General features: G+C 46.1%; 1 non-coding gene and 1 pseudogene across 1 annotated transcript; one reads left to right on the forward strand and one right to left on the reverse strand.

Moving 5' to 3' along the window:
- The first annotated feature begins 8,261 nt into the window (after nucleotides 1-8,261).
- Nucleotides 8,262-8,368, forward strand: LOC135272336 (U6 spliceosomal RNA). Its single transcript, XR_010340497.1, has one exon. It is a non-coding gene; the product is annotated as a U6 spliceosomal RNA (small nuclear RNA).
- A 7,268-nt stretch (nucleotides 8,369-15,636) lies between these two features.
- On the reverse strand, nucleotides 15,637-15,761 carry LOC135272431 (U4 spliceosomal RNA; annotated as a pseudogene).
- Between the last annotated feature and the right edge of the window lie 6,608 nt (nucleotides 15,762-22,369).

Raw genomic sequence — 22,369 nt, forward strand, 5'->3', positions numbered from 1 at the left:
ATAAGGTCTCACTCTGTTGCCCAGGCTAGAGTGCAGTGGCTTGATCATAGCTTATTGCAGCCTTGAACTCCTTGGCTCAAGTAATCCTCCTACCTTGGCCTGCCAAGTAGCTGGGACTAAAGGCACACGCTATCACACCCAGGTAATTAATTAATTTTTTTTTTTGTAGAGACAGAGACTTGCTATGTGGTGCAGGCTGGTCTTGAACTCCTCAGCTCAAGAGATCTTCCCACGTCAACCTCTCAAAGTGCTGAGATTATAAACATTAGCCACCTTGCCCACCCTATTATTAGTCCTCCCAACAACTCTAAGAGAAACAGATCATATTCTTATCCCCCCACCTTTTTTTTTTATTGAGATGAAGTCTCACTGTTGTCAGCCCAGGCTGGAGTGCAATGGCATGATCTTGGCTCACTGCAACCTCCGCCTCCCGGGTTCCAGCAATTCTTCTGCCTCAGCCTCCCAAGTAGCTGAGATTACAGGTGCCTGCCACCATGCCTGGCTAATTTTTTTTTTTTTTGAGACCGAGTTTCGCTCTTGTTACCCAGGCTGGAGTGCAATGGCGCAATCTCGGCTCACTGCAACCTCCGCCTCCTGGGTTCAGGCAATTCTCCTGCCTCAGCCTCCTGAGTAGCTGGGACTACAGGCACGCGCCACCATGCCCAGCTAATTTTTTGTATTTTTTTTTAGTAGAGACAGGGTTTCACCATGTTGACCAGGATGGTTTCAATCTCTTGACCTCATGATCCACCCGCCTCGGCCTCCCAAAGTGCTGGGATTACAGGCGTGAGCCACCGCGCCCGGCCTGCCTGGCTAATTTTTTAAGTTTTTAGTAGAGACGGGGTTTCATCATGTTGGTCAGCCTGACCTCTGACTCCTGACCTCAGGCCTCCCAAAGTGCTGGGATTATAGGCGTGAGCCACCGCGCCAGGCCTAATTTTTTGTATTTTTAGTAGAAACAGCATTTCATCATGTTAGCCAGGCTGGTCTCGAACTCCTGACTTCAGGTGATCCACCCGCCTCAGCCCCGCAAAGTGCTGGGATTACAGGCAGGAGCCACTGGCCTGGCCAGAGCCCATTCTTATCCAGGAAGACTGTGTAGCAGGGGGAAGGAGGACCATGCAGAGCTCTGAGTAATACCAACGTTTAAGTGGTGGGCAGGAAAAAAGAAGAACCAGAGATGAACTGTTTATTAGTTTGTTAGGGCTGCCATAACAAAGTACCAAAGGCTAAGTGGCTTAAGCAACAGAAATCAATTTCCTTACAGTTCTAGAGGCTAGAAGTCCAAGGTCAAGGTATCAAAGGTTGTTTCTTCTGGGGCCTCTTGTAGATGGCTGTATCTTATCTTGTCCTGTGTCTTTATTTTTTATTTTATTTTTTTCTCCGAAAACTTGCCAGCATCTTTTATTTTTGACTTTAAAAAAAAAATTACGCCGGGCGCGGTGGCTCACGCCTGTAATCCCAGCACTTTGGGAGGCCAAGGCGGGTGGATCACAAGGTCAAGAGATCGAGACCATCTTGGTCAACATGGTGAAACCCCGTCTCTACTAAAAATTCATAAAATTATCTGGGCACGGTGGCGCGTGCCTGTAATCCCAGCTACTCAGGAGGCTGAGGCAGGAGAATTGCCTGAACCCAGGAGGCGGAGGTTGTGGTGAGCCGAGATCGCGCCATTGCACTCTAGCCTGGATAACAAGAGCGAAACTCCGTCTCAAGAAAAGAAAAAAAAAAAAAGAAAAAAAAATTACACTTTAAGTTCTGGGGTACATGTGCAGATCATGCAGCTTTGTTACATAGGTATACACGTGCCATGATGGTTTGCAGCATCCATTGTCCCGTCATCTACATTAGGTATTTCTCCTAATGCTATCCCTCCCCAATCCCCCACCTCCCCGCCTTCTTTTTTTGAGACAGATTTCGATCTTGCCACCCAGGCTGGAGTGCAATGGTGTGATCTCAGCTCACTGCAATCTCTGCCTCCCAGGTTCAATTGATTCTCATGCCTCTGCTTCCTAAGTAGCTGAGATTATAGGCACGTGCCACCATGCCAAGATAATTTTTGTATTTTTAGTAGAGACAGGATTTCACCGTGTTCACCAGGCTGGTCTCGAACTCCTGACCTCAGATGATCCGCCTGCCTCAGCCTCCCAAAGTGCTGGGATTACAGGCATAAGCCACTGCGCCCAGCCAACCTTAGTTACTTCTTTAAAGACCCTTTCTCCAAATGCAATCCCAGACTGAGGTACTAGGGGTTAGGACTTCAACACAGTAATTTTGACTGAGGAGAAGGGAGGCAAAATTCAGCCCCTAACACTCTATGATGTGTTTTCATGGCATTCTTTATTTTCCTTCACAGTATATATTATATATACATACACACACATATACATAGTATATATAGAATTATTTTAATTATGGGTAGTTATTTGTTGAATTATTTTATCTACATTTCTAGAAATTGTTCCTTTAAAAAATGTTTTTTTGTTTTTTTTAAAAAACAGATTCTTGCTCTGTCACCCAGGCTGGAGTGCAGTGGCATGATCTCAGGTCACTGCAACCTCCGTTTCCCAAGTTCAAACAATTCTCCTGCCTCAGCCTCCCAAGTAGCTGGGTTTACAGGCATGTGCCATCATACCTGGCTAATTTTTGTATATTTAGTAGAGACAGGGTTTCACCATGTTGTCCAGGCTGATTTCGAACTCCTGACCTTGTGATCCGCCCACCTCTGCCTCCCAAAGTGCTGGGATTACAGGCATGAGCCTGTTCTTTTTAAAAAACAAACAAACAAACAAGCAAGCAATGGTTATGGAAGTCCTGTCACTTTTAGTCTCTTATTCCTTAGTCTTTTTTCTGTCTGGTGCTTGAATCAGGATTTATTATATATATATATTAAACATACTTTTTTTTTGAGATGGATTTTTGCTCTCGTTGCCCAAGTTGGAGTGCAATGGTGCGATCTCGGCTCCTTGCAACCTCTGCCTCCCGGGTTCAAGCGATTCTCCTGCCTCAGCCTCCCGAGTAGCCAGGACTACAGGTGCCTGCCACCATGTCCAGCTAATTTTTGCATTTTTAGTAGAGATGGGGTTTCACCAAGTTAGCCAGGCTGGTCTCGAACTCCTGACCTCAGGTGATCCACCTGCCTCGATCTCCCACGATGCTGGATTTACAGGTGTGAGCCACTGTGCCTGGCAAACATACTTCGCTATATGCAGTAATATAATTCTAATATCCAAAGTCTCTATGTGGGTAATTCTGCTATTTATAATTTCTGCTCATTCTCATTCGTGGTAGCCTATTTCCTGTTGCTTTGTGTTTGTGGGATTTTTATTAGTGAACACATATTCAGAGGAACTTAACACTAAGGATTTTTTTCCCCTATGGTTTATCATGTGAACTCCAATTTTTTTTTTTTTTTTTGAGACAGAGTTTTACTCTTGTTGCCCAGGCTGGCACAATCTCGGCTCACAGCACCCTCTACCTTCCGGTTTCAAGCGATTCTCCTGCCTCAGCCTCCCAAGTAGCTGAGATTACAGGCACCTGCCACCACACTCGGCTAATTTTTGTATTTTTAGTAGAGATGGGGTTTCACTACGTTGGCCAGGCTGGTCTCGAACTCCTGACCTCATGATCCACCCACCTCGGCCTCCCAAAGTGGTGAGATTACAGGTGTGAAACACCGCGTCTGGCCAGGTTTTTTTTTTTTAGGTTTGCCTTGAAGGTACCTTTCTACAGAGAGGATTTGTATTTGGTTCTCTGCAGTGCCTGATAATTAGGTTACTATCAGCCTGTAACTACTTTAAAATGAATTCTGGGCTTGGCCAGGTGTGGTGGCTCACGCCTGTAATCCCAGCACTTTGGGATGCCAAGGTGGGTAGATCACTTGAGATCGTAAGTTTGAGACCAGCCTGGCCAACATGGCGAAATTCCATCTCTACTGAAAATACAAGAATTAGTCGGGCATGGTGGTGGGCGCCCGTAATCCCAGCAATTTAGGAAGCTGAGGCAGGAGAATTGCTTGAACCTGGGAGGCAGAGTTTGCAGTGAGCCAAGATGGTGTCACTGCACTCCAGCCTGGGCGACAGAGGGAGAATTCCATCTCAGTAAGTACATAAGTAAATAAAATAAATTCTTGGCTTGAAGTGTTTCTGTCTATTCAGATAGTATAAACTTAGACTATAAACTCATGAAGACTAGCCTGTGAATTCCCAGGGGAGGTCTTCCCACAACCCCTCACTTCCACCCCCGATTCAGAGCCAAGATTGAAGTAGGGACATTTCTTGGCTGTCTCTTTTTTCAAGGTTGGTATTTACTGGTTTACCCTTTCATTGACAGTGGAGCCTGTGCCCAAGAAATCATTAAAGTTGAAGCTCTGTCATTGCAGATTTGGTAGATTCCCCTACAGCGGTCACCAATTCCAGCATATGTTTCTTGGATTCATGCTTTTCGCTTTTTATATTCAAGCTGGTGGTTTTCGGTGTTTTATAGTAGAATAATTGTTCAGAGTGTCTAGTCTGTTATATTGGTAGAAATGAAAGTCTGATTCTTCAGCGAATGTTTATACCCCCACCGTTAGTTCTATGAGGGCAGAAGCTTGATTCATCTTGCTCACTGCTGGGTTTTTTTTTTTTCTTTTGAGACAGAGTGTCGCTTTGTTACCCAGGATGAAGGGCAACGGTGTAATCTCAGTTTACTGCAACCTCCGCCTCCCAGGTTCAAGCGATCTCCTGCCTTAGCCTCCCGAGTAGCTGGGATTACTTACAGGCACCCACCATCATGCCCAGCTAATTTTTAGCTAATTTAGTAGAGATAGGGTTTCAACATGTTGGCCTGCTGGTCTTGAACTCCCGACGTCAAGTGATCTGCCCACCTCAGCCTCCCAAAGTGCTGGGATTACAGGCGTGAGCCACCGTGCCCGGCCTCACTGCTGTTTTTCTGGCCCTATGACTGGTTTTGTGGAAGACAATTTTTTGATGGATCTGGTAGGGGGTGGTTCGGGAGGTAGGAATGGTTTGGGGATAAAACTGTTCCATCAGATCATCAGGCATTAAGATTCTTGTAAGGAGCATGCAACCCAGATCCCTTGCATACACAGTTCATGATAGGATTTGTGATTCTATGAGAATCTAATGCCTGTGAATCTGACAGGAGGCAGAGCTCAGGCTGTCATGCTCATTTGCCAGTCACTCATCTCCTGCTGTGCGGCCTGGTTCTTAACAGGATATGAACTGGTGCTGGTCTGCAGCCCAGGGGTTGGGGACCCCTGTCTCACTCAATATATGAAAGTGGGAAGAAAGTCAGGAGTTCCCAAAAGGACAAGATAGGAAAAAAATTCAGATAAGGACTGAAAATAGGCAATTGTATTTGGTAATTAGGCATTTTTGTGAATAGATGTAGTAAAGTCATAAGAACAAAAGCTTAATTTCAGTGGGTTGCAGAATTAACAGAGCTGAAGAAGCTATAGAAAATAAAACTTCTTAGGCTGAGTGTAGTGTGGCTCATGCCTGTAATCCCATCACTTTGGGAGGCCAAGGCAGGAGGATCACTTAAGGAGTTCGAGATCAGCCTGGCCAACGTGGTGAAACCTCATCTCTACCAAAAAATAAAAATTAGCTGGACGTGGTGGCATGCACTGCAGTCCCAGCTACCTGGGAGGCTGAGGCAGGAAAACTGCTTGAACCTGTGAGGCAGAGGATGCAGTGAGCCTAGATCGCACCACTGCACTCCAGCCTGGCAACAGAGTGAGACTCTGTCTCAAAAAAAAAAAAAAAAAACCAACTTCTTTATTAAGAAATGTGAGAGTGGGCCGGGCGCAGTGGCTCACGCCTATAATCCCAGCACTTTGGGAGGCCTGTAGTCCCAGCTACTCGGGAGGCTAAGGCAGGAGAATTGCCTGAACCCAGGAGGCGGAGGTTGCGGTGAGCCGAGATCAGGCCATTGCTCTCCAGTCTGGGTAACAACAGCAAAACTCCGTCTCAAAAAAAAAAAAAAAAAAAGAAAAAGAAATGTGAGAGTGAAGAGAAAGCAGAAGGATGGTTGGGTTGAAGAAAGATTATTTAGAATGAGGAAGTCTGACATATTTGTAATTAAAGAGAATGACCTTGCAGAGTAAAATACATTGTAAGAGTGAGAAAGAATAACTGTTAGGGTGCAGTATGTCAGAAGAGACAGATGGGAGGGTAAAGGCCTGAGTTATAAAGCCTTTGTAAGGAGATCCTCTTCATCAGCCGGGCAGGAAGATACATACAGATGGGTGCCCTCACAGTTTAGAGGTCAAAAGGAGGAATGTGGCCAGGCACCGTGGCTCATGTGTGTAATCCCAGCACTTTGGGAGGCTAAGATGGGAGGATCCCTTGAGCCCAGGAGATCAGTCTGGGCAACATAGTAAGACCTTGTCTCTACAAAAACATTAAAAAAAAAATAGCCATGTGTGGCGGTGTGCACTTGTGGTCCTAGCTCCTCAGAAAGCTGAGGTGGGAGGATTGCTGGTGCCTGGCAAGTTGAAGCTGCAGTGAGCTGTCATGGTGCCACTGTACTCCAGCCTGGGTGACAGAGCAAGACCCTGTCTGCAGGGTGGGGGAAGAAAAGAAAGAAAGAGAGAGAAGGCCGGGCGCAGTGGCTCACGCCTGTAATCCCAGCACTTTGGGAGGCCGAGGCGGGTGGATCACGAGGTCAAGAGATCGAGACCATCCTGGTCAACATGGTGAAGCCCCATCTCTACTAAAAATACAAAAAAATTAGCTGGGCATGGTGGCACGTGCCTGTAATCCCAGCTACTCAGGAGGCTGAGTTGGGAGAATTGCCTGAACCCAGGAGGTGGAGGTTGCGGTGAGCCGAGATCGCGCCATTGCACTCCAGCCTGGGTAACAAGAGTGAAACTGTGTCTCCAAAAAAAAAAAAGAAAAAGAAAAGAAAAATTAGCTGGGCGTGGTGGCGGGTGCCTGTAATCCCAGCTACTCAGGAGGTTGAGACACAAGAATGGCTTGAACTCAGGAGGTGGAGGTTGTTGCAGTGAGCTGAGATCACACCACTGCGCTCCAGCCTGACTCCAGCGAGACTCCATCTAAAAAAAAAAGAAAGAGGCTGGGTGTGGTGGCTTATGCCTATAATCCCAGCGCTTTGGGAGGCCAAGGCAGGTGGATCACTTGAGGTGAGGAGTTCCAGACCAGCCTGACCAGCATGGTGAAACCCCATCTTTACTAAAAATTAGCCAGGTGTGGTGTTGGGAGCCTGTAATCTCAGCTACTCAGGAGGCTGAGGCAGGAGAATCACCTGAAACCAGGAGGTGGAGGTTACAGGGAGCTGAGATTGAGACTGAGTCACTGCACTCCAGCTTGTGGGAGGGAGAGGGAGAGGAAAGGTGAGGGAGAGGGAGGAGGAGAAGAAGAGACAGGAAGGGGGAGGGGGAGAGGAAGGGGGAGGAAGAGAGGAGGGGGGAGGGGAGAGGAAGGGAGAGGAAGGGGGAGGGGAGGGGGAGAGACTGGGGAATGTGGCACTGGTTTGTCTATTTTCCTTTTGAGGCAGACTGTAAGGTGGTCTACAAAAGGCAGAGGCTGGGACTAGAAAGAGGTGCCTAAGGAGAGCAGCTGTGAGAAATTCACAAGGCAGCTGGCCCCCTATGAAGACTGACAAGTTAAGGCTGGAAACCACATATTGGTACCTGTTCCCACTTGTAATTAACTAATGCTCTCCCATAAAGCAGAAGCCAACACTCAGAAGCAGAGAAAACACATCTGTATCCTCAATACCTTGAACGACTGTTGGCATATCAGCAGGCCCTCAATAAATATTTCTTGAATCAGCAAATAAACACAAAGGTTACACTGATCTAGAACCGGGGAGGGGTGAGGTGGTTGGGACCAAAGAACGAAAGATAAAGGTAACTGAGGGTGTGGTAAGTGTCTTGAGATCACTGTCCATGAAGTCCAAGGTGGACAGGGAAAGACGTGAAGGCAGGCTGGAAGTGTAGTTGACCCAAACTAGGTGATACAAAATTGAAGAATGAATGACAATTTATAGGTGTTTAGAAAATTTGTGGGTTTTGAAATGAAAGCAGCAGATCTTTGGAGGAAAAGACCCACGTGACAGAAGACCAAGGTTCAAGTGATTCTCCTGAGGCCAGTATTTTGAGATGCTACGTGGGGGAGACTAAGGTGGGAGGATCTCTGGAGTCTAGGAGTTCAAGACTGCAGTGAGGCATGATCTCGCCATGTATGGTAGCTTGTGTGATACATCAAGACCCTGTCTCTAAAAAATAACTTAGGGTGCTTGCTTCAGCAGCACATATACTAAAATTGGAATAATACAGAGAAGATTAGCGTGGCCCTTGTGCAAGGATGACACACAAATTCGTAAAGCGTTCCATATTAAAAAAAAATAAAAACTTAAGAAAGACAACAAAAATATGGGCAAAATAAGCAGTTATAATAGAGGACATACAAATGGCATTATACATACATGCACACACATATACCTGTGTATCTCTATATATGCACATATGTATATGCATGTATGTATAACTTTTGCTTATCTTTTATGCTGGCAAAATTTAAATGATCAGGCCAGGCTTGGTGGCTTATGCCTGTAATCCCTGCACTTTGGGAAGCTGAGGTGGGCGGATCACTTGAGGTTAAGAGTTCGAGGCCAGCCTGGTCAACATATAGTGAAATCTTGTCTCTCCTAAAAAAAAAAAAAAAAAAAAAAAAAAAAAAAAAAATCTGTATGCAGTGCCTCACGCCTGTAATCGTAGCACTTTGGGAGGCCAAGGTAGATGGATCACGAGGTCAAGAGATCAAGACCATGCTGGCCAACATGGTGAAACTCCGTCTCTACTAAAAATACAAAAATTAGCTGGGTGTGGTGGCACACACCTGTAGTCCCAGCTACTTGGGAGGCTGAAGCAGGAGAACTGCTTGAACCTGGGAGGTTGCAGTGAGCTGAGATTGCGCCACTGCATTCTAGCCTGGTGACAGAGCTACGCTCTAAAAAAATAAAAAATAAAATAAATGACCACTAATATCTAATATCAATTATTATAGGGAAGTATGGGCAAATGGCTATGGTATTCTTTTTTTTTTTTTTTTAAAGATGGGATTTTGCCATGATGGCCAGGCTGATCTTGAACTCCTGACCTCAGGTGATCCACCCACCTCAGCCTCCCAAAGCGCCCCACCTGGCTATGGTATTCTTACAAGGTTGGTGGGAATATAAATCGCTTTAGAGCAATCTGTAAGTACATATTAAAATTTAAAACATGCATTTCCTGTGACACAGCAACTGAGTCTTTCAATATTTACCCTAGAGAGGCTGGGCATGGTTGCTCATGCCTGTAATCTCAGCACTTTGGAAGGCTGAGGTGGGTGGATCACTTGAGGTCAGGAGTTTATGACCAGTCTGGCCAACAAATCCCGTCTCTATAAAAAAATTAGCCAGGTATGGTGGTGCATGCCTGTAATCCCAGCTACTTGGGAGGCTGAGGCAGGATAATCGATTGAACCCGGGAGGCAGAGGTTGCAATGAGTTGAGACCATGCCATTGCACTCCAGCCTGGGCAACAAGAGCAAAACTTCATTAAAAAGTTTTTAATGAAAAAAAAAAAATTCGCCGGGCGCGGTGGTTCACGCCTGTAATCCCAGCACTTTGGGAGGCCGAGGCGGGTGGATCACGAGGTCAAGAGATCGAGACTATCCTGGTCAACATGGTGAAACCCCGTCTCTACTAAAAATACAAAAAATTAGCTGGGCATGGTGGCGCATGCCTGTAATCCCAGCTACTCAGGAGGCTGAGGCAGGAGAATTGCCTGAACCCAGGAGGCGGAGGTTGCGGTGAGCCGAGATCGCCCCATTGCACTCCAGCCTGGGTAACAAGAGCAAAAAACTCCATCTCAAAAAAAGAAAAAAAAAATTCCTTTTCTGCCTGACTGAAAAAAAAAATTAAAAAAATTAAAAAAATAAAATAAAGTCGGGCGCAGTGGCTCACACCTGTAATCCCAGCACTTTGGGAGGCCAAGGCGGGCAGATCACAAGGTCAGGAGTTTGAGACCAGCCTGACCAACATGGTGAAACCCTGTTTCTACTAAAAACACAAAAATTAGCTGGGCGTGGTGGCTTGTGCCTATAATCTCAGCTACTCAGGAGGCTGAGGCAGGAAAATCGCCTGAACATGGGAGGGAGAGGTTGCAGTGAGATGAGATCGTGCCACTGCACTCCAGCGTGGGTGACAGATGGAGACTGTCTCAAAAAAAAAAAAAAATCTATCTATATATAGATATATATTATATATAAATAAAATAATGTGTATGTGTGTGTGTGTGTGTGTGTGTATATATATATAAACCCTAGAGAAATACTCCCACATAACACTAAGAGGCATAAAGAATTTTCACTGAAACATTGTAAGAGCAAACAGTTGGAAACAATGTGTGTGTCCAACAACAGAATGGTTAAGTAAACTGTGATACATCCATACTATGGGATACAATATAGCAGTTATTAAGAATGAGATCACTTTATATGTATTGATAGGCAAGTTCTCTGAAACATGTTAAGTGTAAAAAGAAGATGTGAAACAATACAAACCATGTGATACTTTTTTTCTTTTGAGACAGGGTCTGGCTCTGTTGTTCAGGCTGGAGTGCAGTGGCGCTATCATGGCTCATTGCAGCCTTGACCTCGAGGGCTCAAGCAATCTTCCCACCTCAGCCTCCCCGTAGCTGGGACTACAAGTGTGTGCCACCACACCCAGCTAATTTTTTAGTTTTTGTAGAGACAGCGTCTCACTATGTTGCCCAGGATGGTTTCAAACTCCTGGCTTCAAGTGATTTTCCTGCCTTAGCCTCCCGAAGTGCTGGGATTACAGGTATGAACCACTATGCCTGGTCCATTTATGTTTTAAAAGTCTCATATAACTAGGTGGGTGTGGTGGCTCACACCTGTAATCCCAGCACTTTGGGAGGCCAAGGGAGGTGGATTTCTTGAATCCAGAATTCAAGACTAGCCTAGGCAACATGGTGAAACTGTGTCTCTGAAAAAAAAAACACAAAAAACACAAAAATTATTCAGGTGTGGTGGTATGTGCCTGTAGTCCCAGCTACTCTGGGTCCAAGGTGGGAGGATTGCTTGAGCCGGGAGGCAGAGGGTGCAAGGGTGCAGTGAGCCGAGATCATGCCACCACACTCCAGCCTTGGCAACAGAGTGAGAACCTGTCTCAAAAAAGAAAGTCCCATATAACTATATATTTCTACATGTAAATACATAGAACAAAGGCCGGAAGGATACATAGTCAAAATTAAACAATGTTTATATCCGGAAGGAATGGACCAGGACTTGGGATAATGGCAAGGATTTGGCCTTGTCTGTAGTTGTGGTTTTTTTTTTTTCTTTGAGAAAGAGTCTCACTATTGCCCAGGCTGGAATGCAGTGGTGTGATCTCAGCTCACTGCACCTCCGCCTCTCTGCCTTCTCGGTTCAAGTGATTCTCCTGCCTCAGCCTCCTGAGTAGCTGGGATTACAAGTGCCTGCCACCACAGCCAGCTAATAATTTTTGTGTGTGTGTGTGGTTTTTTATTTTTATTTTTTAATAGAGACAGGGTTTTGCCATGTTAGCCAGGCTGGTCTAAAAACTCCTGACCTCAGGTGATCCGCCTGCTTCGGTCTCCCAAAGTGCTGGGATTACAGGAATGAGCCACCATGACCGGCATTTTTTTTGAGCCAGCCTCTTGCTCAGTCGTTCAGGCTGGATCACTGCAACATATGCCTCCCAGGTTCAAGCCATTCTCCCACCTCCGCCTCCCGAGTAGCTGTGAGACTACAGGAGCACACCATGCCCAGCTAATTCTTTTTTTTTTTTTTTTAACCCTCCCTCCACCTGGTTTCAAACTTCTGAGCTCAGGTAATCTGACCACCTCAGCCTCCTAAAGTGCTAGGACAAGTGTGGGCCACCACGCCCAGCCTGTAGTTTTTTTTTTTTCTGAATGAAGGTTTTTGATCTGTTATGTTTTATAAAATGAATGCATTATTATTATGAAATCAAAACAACCCTACCTTACCCCCAAAATACCATCTGTAGGTTTTCATTAGTTGTCAGATGGGCATTTTGCTATGTTGCCCAGGCTAGTTTCAAACTCCTGGGGCTCAAGCTATCTTCTGCCTCAGCCTTGCGAGTAGCTAGGACTACAGGTTTGCACCAGCAGGCCCAGCTTAGGTGTCAGTTTGATGTGAGTCAGTTGCATAAGCAGTGAAGAAAACCTAAGAGAGCCTTGGGCTCTGTTACAGTCCAGGTCTGTAAGCAAGCAGGTAATGGTTTAGTTCTATGTGGCGTGGTGAGGCCACATCTGGACCAAAGTTACACAGGCACATTGACACATTTGAGCTCATCCAGAGCGCAGTCGAGGTGATGCCAGGAGTCCACACTATGTCAGAATAGCTAATGGGAGGGAGGACGTTCAGGCTAGCAGATGGAGAAAGAAGTGGTTCTCAAACTTTGAAGTCTTCATGAGGGTGAAGAGAGCAGATTTTAAGACAATGGAGTTATTCAAGAGACTAAATGTTTACTTTCCAGGGATACTGTGAAAAAGATTCACTGAGGAGGCATTCGTTGGAACTACTATATATATACATATTTTAAGAGATTGGGTTTCGCCATGTTGCCCAGGCTGGTCTCTAATTCCGAAGCTCAAGAGATCCACCTGCCTCGGCCTCCCAAAGTGATGGGATTATAGGGCGAGTCACGTGGCTGGCCTGGAATTAGACAATCTTCAAGTTTAGTTTCCAACTAACTTTATTTCAATGGATTTCAAATTTCCTTGGCCTCAACCAGATTTGTTGAAACTTAAATCCCTAAAACTGTCTTTTGGGTTGGTTTATTATGGAGAGGATATTAACCAAAAGGTACTTTGGCATACTACAAACTGGAAGGAATCATCTCGGTATCGTGAGTGCCAATTAAGTGCCTCAGAGAATACAAAGATGACTATGACTGGAATGCTTAGCAAGTACTAACTGAAGAAATAGAATGAAAAGTAAAGTTTAATTTGTCTTCCCGGCCTCTGCACAATTTATTTCAGCGGGAGAAGGTTTCCTTGGAAGTGGATCACCTTTTGGTAACAGTCTTTGCAATCACTTTAAGTAGCCAACGCACTCTTGGTTCAGAAATATATTAACATCAGTTTTCATCATAGGTAAGAATCTCTCTACACCACAGCTGGGGTCAACAGAGCCAGCCAGCTTGCCTCTGTGAAAGACGGGTAGTTGGCTTCTCTCCTTTTGCTACACTGATATTTCTAGGAATGGGGCAGAATGAAGAGGGAGGGTTATTAGTGGCTTCATGTTGTTTAGGCCTGGCTGATGTTGAGATTTATCACATGAGCATTTGTATGGGTCCATCAGAGGCTTCCCTGGGGGCGCTTTCCAAAGGCAGCGGCGATACATCACCTGAAGTGAGGTGATGTATTCTACATCGGAGTTTCACTCTTGTTACCCAGGCTGGAGTGCAATGGCGCGATCTCAGCTCACCGCAACCTCCGCCTCCTGGGTTCAGGCAATTCTCCTGCCTCAGCCTCCTGGGTAGCTGGGATTACAGGCGCGCGCCACTATGCCCAGCTAATTTTTGTATTTTTAGTAGAGACGGGGTTTCACCTTGTTAACCAGGATGGTCTTCATCTCTTGACCTCATGATCCACCCGCCTCGGCCTCCCAAAGTGCTGGGATTACAGGCGTGAGCCACCGCACCCGGTGATGTATTCTACTTCTATGGCCACAGCTCCCTCATTATCCTTTTGTTTTCCAGTGGTCTGTTCCACATGAAGAGTCCCACTATTCCAGGCAGTTCTGAGTAGGATTTAAACAGGCTCACACATGGTCCACGGGATTCACGTATATCTGACCGTCTGTTAGAAGCCAGTGTGGTGACTTCCAGGATGTGACTCTCTACTTTGTTATCTCAGCCTCTGTTGTTAGCCAACCTTTGCCTTGAAATTCCTCTGCCGTGAGTCATACACAGTCTAATGATTATCCCTTACCCAAGGACAAATGCAAAATCCCCGTTTGGTCTTGAAGTCACTTTCTCTAGGATTAAGAAGACCGAATTACTCACCTTTTTTTAAAAAAAATTTTTTTTTTTTTTTGAGATGGAGTTTCGCTCTGGTTGCCCAGGTTGGAGTGCAGTGGCGAAATCTCGGCTCACTGCAACCTCCGCCTCCCAGGTTCACGTGAATCCCCTGCCTCAGCCTCCCGAGTAGCTGGGACCACAGGCACCTGTCACCATGCCTGGCTAATTATTTGTATTTTTAGTAGAGACAGGGTTTCACATGTTACCCAGGCTGGTCTTGAACTCCTGACCTCAGGTGATCCACCTGCCTCAGCCTCCCAAAGTGCTGGGATTACAGGCGTGAGCCACTGTGCCTGGCCCATCCTCACTTCTCCTCTTTGGGATTGAATAGGGCTCACAGCATGGTAGTAGCTCTCTCTCCAAAGCAAGCTCTTTTGTAAACCCAATCTCCAATTTTTTGTTGTTTTTTTAAGACAGGGTCTCACTCTGTGGCCCAGGCTGAAGTGCAGTGGTGTGATGATGGCTCATGGCAGCCTCAAAGTCCTAGGCTCATGTGATCCTCCTGCCTCAGCCTCCTGAGTAGCAGCTGAGTCTACAGGCATGCACCACCATGCCTGTCTAATTTTTTTTTTTTTTTGGATGGAGTCTTGCTCTGTTACCCAGGCTGGAGTATAGTGGTGTGATCTCAGCTCACTACGACCTCTGCCTCCCAGGTTCAAGTGAGTCTCCTGCCTCAGCCTCCCAAGTAGCTGGGATTACAGGTGCCACTAAGCCCAGCTAATTTTTGTATTTTTAGTAGAGACGGGGTTTCACCATGTTGGCCAGGCTGGTCTCAAACTCCTGATCTCAGGTGATCTACCTGCCTTGGCCTCCCAAAATGCTGAGATTACAGGCATGAGCCACTGTGCCTGACCTGAAATTTAATTTTTTTTTAAAAAGTCAGTCTCTGTAGACTGTCAAAAAACGCCAGTGCCGACTATATTGTAAGTCATCACAGGAAAAGTCTTTTTTTTCTCGAGGCAGGGTCTCACTCCATCACCCAGGCTGGAGTGCAGTGGCAACATCACAGTTCACTGCAGCCTCGACTTCACGGGCTCAGGCGATCCTTCCACATCAGCCACCTGAGTAGCTGGGACTACAGACACATGCCACTATGCCTGGCTAAGTTTTTGTAAAGATGGGGTCTCCCTGTGTTGTCTAAGCTGGTCTGGAACTCCTAGACTCAAGTGATGTGCCTGCCTTGGCCTCCCAAAGTACTGAGATTACAGGTGTGAGCCACTGTGCCTGGCCCAACAGAAACCTTTTTCTTTTTTTTTTTTGAGATAGAGTCTTACTCTGTTGCCTAGGCCAGAGTGCAGTGGTGCAATCTTGGTTCACTGCAACCTCCAGCTTCTGGGTTCAAGTGATTCTCCTGCCTCAGCCTCCTGAGTAGCTGATTACAGGGGTGTGCCACCACGCACAGCTAATTGTTGTATTTTTAGCAGTGATCGGGTTTTTTTTATTTTTAAATTTTTAAAATTTTTTATTATGATCGGGTTTTATCATGTTGGCCTTGCTGGTCTCAAAATCCTGACCTCAGGTGATCCATCCACCTTGGCCTCCCAAAGTACTGGGATTACAGGCATGACCCAATGCGCCTGGCAGGAAACATTTTCAATTAGCAATAACTGTACCTTGGATAAACCTCATTGGCTATGATATTGCCACCACACAAAGCTTGAAATTTAATTTTTAATTAAACAATTAATACATGAAAATTTTCCTTGGAAAAAAGGAAAATATAGATGACACTAAAGTTCCTGTGATTACCACTTCCAATCTTACTCCCTTAATTCTCCTCTGGAAGTAACCACAATTCTCAGTTTAGTAGTTACCCTTCCAGTTCTTTGTCAATTGAATCTGTTTTTTAACCCGTAAAAATAGGATAGCAATACCTGTCTCACAGGACAAGAACAAAGGTGAAATGCAAGATGGTTAATGATTTCCTTTGTCTAGTTCCTCAATAAGAGCTGAGACCTACCGCAGAAACACAGCTGTACAGTACATTCAAGCTGAAGAAGACAGAATCTTACTTATTTCCAGGGGTGGAATTACCTGCCCCCAATACCTTGTATTTTAAAATACAAGTTTTCTGCTTTCCAAAAAACTCAACAGACATCACACAGATTTTACAGTAGGAACAAGCTCAACCCTGGCATACAACACAGCCAGGCTCTTGCACAGGGGTCTGCTGGAGGAGGGTAGGAAAAGGCAAAAGCCCAGAAAGGGCCGGGCGCAGTGGCTCATGCCTGTAATCCCAGCACTTTGGGAGGCTGAGGTGGGTGGATCATGAGGTCAGGAGTTTGAAACCAGCCTGGCCAATATGGTGAAACCCCGTCTCCAAAAATAAAAAAGTCAGCCGGGCGTGGTGGCAGGCACTTGTAGTCCCAGTTACTCCGGAGGCTAAGGCAGAATTGCTTGAATCTGGGAGGCAGAGGTTGCAGTGAGCCGAGATCCTGCCATTGCACTCCAGCTTGGGTGACAGTGAGACTCCTTCTCAAAAAAAACCCAGAAAGTATTCTGCTTCCTTTATCCTCTTCCATTTTAGGCAGGCAAGGAGGATTTTGTGTCTTATGTCTTTGATTCCCTGTGGTGTTCACTTCCAGTTGCAGAAAGGAGGAGGTCATATGACCAGATTCTTTCCTTAAACAGCTTTCCAGCTGAGTACAACAAAGACAAAACAAAGCAACCCTGCTTGGCCGGGTGCGGTGGCTCACGCCTGTAATCCCAGCACTTTGGGAGGCTGAGGTGGGTGGATCATGAGGTCAAGAGATCGAGACCATCCTGGTCAACATGGTGAAAACCCGTCTCTACTAAAATTACAAAAAATTAGCTGGGCACGGTGGTGCGTGCCTGTAGTCCCAGCTACTCAGGAGGCTGAGGCAGGAGAATTGCCTGAACCCAGGAGGCGGAGGTTGCGGTGAGCCGAGATCGCGCCATTGCACTCCAGCCTGGGTAACAAGAGTGAAACTCCATCTCCAAAAAAAAAAAAAAAAAGCAACCCTGCTCTTCCACAGTTCTGCTCTTCCATCACTCCACATGACAAGGGACATTCCCATGATAGCTTTTTTCTACTGTCAGAGAGGAGCCATTAACCAAGATTTCCAAAGGCACCATGGTTGGTTCCCAGGTGCCCTAGAGAAATTTTTTTTTTTTTGAGATGAGGTCTTGTTATGTTGCCCAGGCTGGTCTTGAACTCCTGGGCTCAAGGAATCCTCCTGCCTCAGCCTCTGAGTAGCTGGGATTATAGGTGCTCACTTCCACACCAGGCTCTAGGATTTTATTTTAGCGTAAAACCAAATTCCATTCATTATCTACTTTGCCAGCCATGATACAAGTTTTTTTCCCTTTTTTTTTTGAGATGGAATCTCATTCTGTCATCCAGGCTGGAGTGCAGTGGCATGATCTTAGCTCACTGCAACCTCCGTCTCCCAAGATCTCCTGCCTCAGCCTCCTGAGTAGCTGGGATTATAGGTGCCCGCCACCATGCCTGGCTAATTTTTGTATTTTTAGTAGAGATGGGGTTTCACCATATTGGTCAAGCTGGTCTTGAACTCCTGACCTCAAGTGATCCATCTGCCTTGGCCTCCCAAAGTGCTGGGATTACAGGTGTGAGCCACCATACCTGGCCCCTCTTTTTGTATATCTACTTTAATTCTAACAAAAGCCATATAAGGTTTTTAGGTTTTGAGACAGGCTGTTGCCCAGGCTGGAGTACAGTGGTGTCGACATCGCTCACTGCAGCCTTGACCTCCTGGGTTCAAGGGATCCTCCTGCTTCAGCCTCTGGTGCAGCTGGGACCACAAGTGTGTGCCACCATACCTGGCTAATTTCCACATTTTTTTTGTAAAGATGAGGTCTCACTTTGTAGCCTAGGCTGGTCTCAAACTTCTGGGCTCAAGTGATTCTCCCATCTTGGCCTCCTAAAATGCTGGAATTATGGCATAAGGCACCATGCCCATCCCATAAAAGGTTGTTTTTGTTTTGTTTTTGTTTTTAAGACAGTCTCGCCCTGTTGCCCAGGCTGGAGTGCAGTGGTGCGATCTCAGCTCACTGCAACCTCTGCCTCCCAGGTTCAAGTGATTCTCCTGCGTCAGCCTCCTCAGTAGCTGGGATTACAGGTGTGCACCACCACGCCCAGCTAATTTTTATGTTTTTAGTAGAAACAGGGTTTCACTATGTTGGCCAGGCTGGTCTTGAACTCCTGACCTCCAGTGATCTGCCTGCCTTGGCCTCCCAAAGTGCTGAGATTACATACTTGAGCCACCTCACCTGGCCCCATATAAGGTTTTTATTGCCATCATTCCCATATTACAAATGAAGGGACTAAAGCTCAAAAGGTTAAATAAGTCTGTTCTTAAACAGTGACTTCCTGAGACACAGGAGATGTTTAAAAACAGTACTGGTAGGTGGGAAGTGGCATCTGGGAGCAGGAGTGAGAAGCATGAAAATGTAGCAAGAATAGAAAAGGGTGGGGGAAATCGCAAATTAAGAGGAAGAAAAATGCAGGTCCTAGCAAGAATTGCTACTTACCACTGCCAGAGTCTGGGCCATGTTCTAGGTGTGTATTTAAACAAATCTCCATAGCAACCATCTGGTTTCTGTTTTTCTGTGACAACACAGGCGTGCATTTCTAAATACAGGCACTGGTGAGGACAAGTGTGGGGTGGGGAAGGGAAGTGGGACCGCTGAGTCAAGTGGAAATTGTGCAAAAAAGGCCAATTCTCTTGGTATGCCCTCATCTATTCCCCTCTCCCAGCACACCCTCAAGGAAGGAGTCTTTCCTTGAGTCATAGGAGTCACAGTTGAGAGCTAAGCTCTGTACGGACTTTGTCTTTTGTTTTGGAAACAGGGTCTGGCTCTGTCACCCAGGCTGGAATGCGGTGGTAGGATCTTGGCTTACTGCAACCTCCTCTTCCCAGGTTCAAGAAGTCCTCCTGCCTCAGCCTCCCAAGTAGCTGGGACTATAGGCGCCTGCCACCACTCTCGGCTAATTTTAAACTTTTTTGTAGAGATGAGGTCTCACCATATTCCCCAGCCTGGTTTCGAACTCCTGGGCTCAAGAATTCCTCCTGCCTCAGCCTCTCAAAGTGCTGGCATTACAGGTGTGAGCCGCTACGACTAGCCCATGGTATCTTATTTTTACCAATTATGCAAATTACTATCTAATTAGGGGATACCCTTGGTACAAGAGGGGTAAGGGTAGATGCTTTTGCTTCTCATTTTCAACCCATGTGGCACTTCTGGAGCTACTGAGGGTAAAGAGAGGTTGGAAGATCTTATCTGATAAAGGTGTGGTAGCTCCAGAAAGAAAGCTAAGAAAAAGGCAGTTAGGCCTGGGGTATGCAGGAATAAGGAGATACTGCCATGAGGACTAAATGGGCCCAGACCTGAGTGACAAGAGCCCCTTTCTTAAGTCAGCACAGTGGCTCTCAACCAGGCAACTCCAGGGGGCGTTTGGCAATGTCTGGGGACTTTTCTGATTGTTCTAAGCAACTAATGCGTAGAGGACAAAGATGCTGTTAAACCTCCTGAAATGGACAGGACAGTCCCTGCGACAATTACTTGGCCCAAAGTGTCAGCAGTTCCACGATTGGAAAACCTGACCAAAGAGATGCTGGTCCTACAGGAAACCTCTCCTTTGTCCACTGCAGGAGCACCAGTGTGATAGATAAAACCATTTGAGGGCGGCCAGACGCGGATGCTCATGCTTGTAATCCCAGCACTTTGGGAGACTGAGGCGGGTTGATCACCTGAGTTTGGGAGTTCGAGACCAGCCTGGCCAACATGGAGAAACCCTGTCTCTACTAAAAATACAAAAAATTAGCTGGACATGGTGGCAGGCGCCTGTAATCCCAGCTACTTGGAGGCTGAGGCAAGAGAATCACTTGAACCTGGGAGGCAGAGGTTGCAGTGAGCTGAGATTGTGCCACTGCACTCCAGCCTGGGCAACAAGGGTGTAACTCCATCTAAAAAAACCCAAAAAACAAAAAACTATTTGAGGGGGATACCACAGATGCCTGCCTGTTCCCCTGGGCCATGAGTCCCTCTCAGACTTTCAGACCAAGTATTTTTAGTTTACTTCTAACAAAAATAAACTCAAGCCAGAGTTCAAATTTGCTGTGGAATCAGCTGCTTCTAGAGAATAGGGTATTTTCCACAAAGGCTGTGCAATCAGACAAAAGGCATGCCCCTGTTGGCCTTGGTTTCATCATTTGTAAAAACGCTTGTGAACTCGGCCGGGCGGGGTGGCTCACGCCTATAATCCCAGCACTTTGGGAGGCCGAGACGGATGGATCACCTGAGTTTGGGAGTTCGAGACCAGCCTGACCAACATGGAGAAACCCTGTCTCTACTAAAAATACAAAAAAAATTAACCGGGCATAGTGGTGCATGCCTGTAATCCCAGCTACTCAGGAGGCTGAGGCAGGAGATTCGCTTGAACTCGGGAGGCAGGGGTTGCAGTGAGCCGAGATCACGCCACTGCACTCTAGCCTGGTAAATGAGCGAAACTCTGTCTACAAAAAAAAAAAAAAAAGAAACATTTGTGAACTCAATGATCTCAAATGTCCCTTTAGTTCCGAAACTCTGTACTTTTGGATATTTCTTTTGAGAAATATCCTGGGCTCTGGCCGGGCGTGGTAGCTCACTCCTCTTAATCCCAGCACTTAGGGAGGCCGAGGCGGGCAGATCACGAGGTCAGGAGTTTGAGACCATCCTGACTAACATGGTGAAACCCCGTCTCTTTTCATTAAAATAAAATAAAAAATAAAGAATAAAAGTAAGAAATATCCTGGGCTCTACAGTTTGGGTCTGTAGAAAAGGAAATGACTCAAATGCAATAGAGGAAGTCTAAGGATGACTCAGATTTCCCTAATCATAAATGACACTTCAGACATAGACCTTAATGTCAAACCAGGACTCAGGATCGCTGAATGACTTTCCTTTCGTACATGAGTGGGTGGCATCCACCAGGGGTGACTTTATTGACAGTAAGTTGCCTCTGCCAAAAAAATGCCCCCATATGTCTGCTGATGTTTGAATTTCTCCAGTGCAGAGTTTTGTCTGCAGTTAAAAATGTAAATACTATTGTTTCCTGTTGGAGCTCAGAGAAAAAAGGAACCACTCTAGTTTGATGTTGTTTATTTACTTATTGAGACAGGGTCTCACTCTGTCACCCAGGCTGGAGTGCAGTGATGTGATTACAGCATACTGCAGCCTCAACCTCCTGGGCCCAATCGATGCTCCCACTTCAGCCTCCCATTCCTGGGACTACAGGCACACGATAACATGCCTGGCTAAATTTTTTTATTTTTATTTTTCAGACAGGGTCTCCCTACATTGCCTAAGCTGGTCTCAAACTCCTGTACTCAACTGATCCTCCTACCTCAGCCTCCCAAAGTGATGGCATTACAGGCATGAGCCACCACGCCCCAGCAAGTTGATTTTTTAACAAAAGACAACAGAGCAAAACCCCAGATACATTAGCAAACTACCTTCACAGCAGGATGTAAGAACTCCCTTAGTTTTATTTATTTATACACAAGGTCTCACTCTGTTGCCCAGGCTGGAGTGCAGTGGCACAAATATGGCTCACTGCAGCCTTCACCTTCTGGGCTCAGGCTATGCTCCCACCTCAGCCTCCCGTGTAGCTGGGACCAGTCATATGCCACCAACTCCTATTTTTTTTTTTTTTTGTAGAGATGGGGTCTCATTTTGTTGCCCAGGCTGGTCTTGAACTCCTGGGCACACGAGCAATATTCCCCTCCCAAAGTGCTGGGACTACAGGTGTGAGCCACAACCCGGCTCCAATCTAAAATTGTATATTCTTGCTACAATGTCCTGAACTTCCAGGTTAATCATTTCTGCTTCTCAATCATCTGTCCTTTAACCTTATAAAGTGTTCTCTTAAAAACAGAGTTCTCTTGACTAGAGTTTATCTCACCTTCCTTAGCCTATTTTATTATCTAGCCACAATCAGATAGATTCCTTAAGCAATCTTTCACCAGCACTTTCACCCCCTTGCTTCCTTCTCAGTATACTTTATCTGTCTACAAATCATGACCCAGGATCTAAACAATCTTGTCTTTTCTGCTCTTGTACCCAGAGAGCTAGGTGGTGCTTCTAGAGAAAATAGCATAAAGACGTGGATTAGTACCGTTACACGTTCATGGTACCAGTCTGCTAGAACCTCTGCTTGCTTCCTAACCACCCCTCCCCAGCTTTTTAAAGAGATGGCGTTTGGCTATGTTGCCCAGGCTGGAGTGCAGCAGCTATTCACAAGCAC

Source organism: Aotus nancymaae, unplaced genomic scaffold (genome assembly GCF_030222135.1).
Source record: "Aotus nancymaae isolate 86718 unplaced genomic scaffold, 86718_ANA_hifiasm-v0.15.2.pri h1tg000108l, whole genome shotgun sequence".
Lineage (NCBI taxonomy): Eukaryota > Metazoa > Chordata > Mammalia > Primates > Aotidae > Aotus > Aotus nancymaae.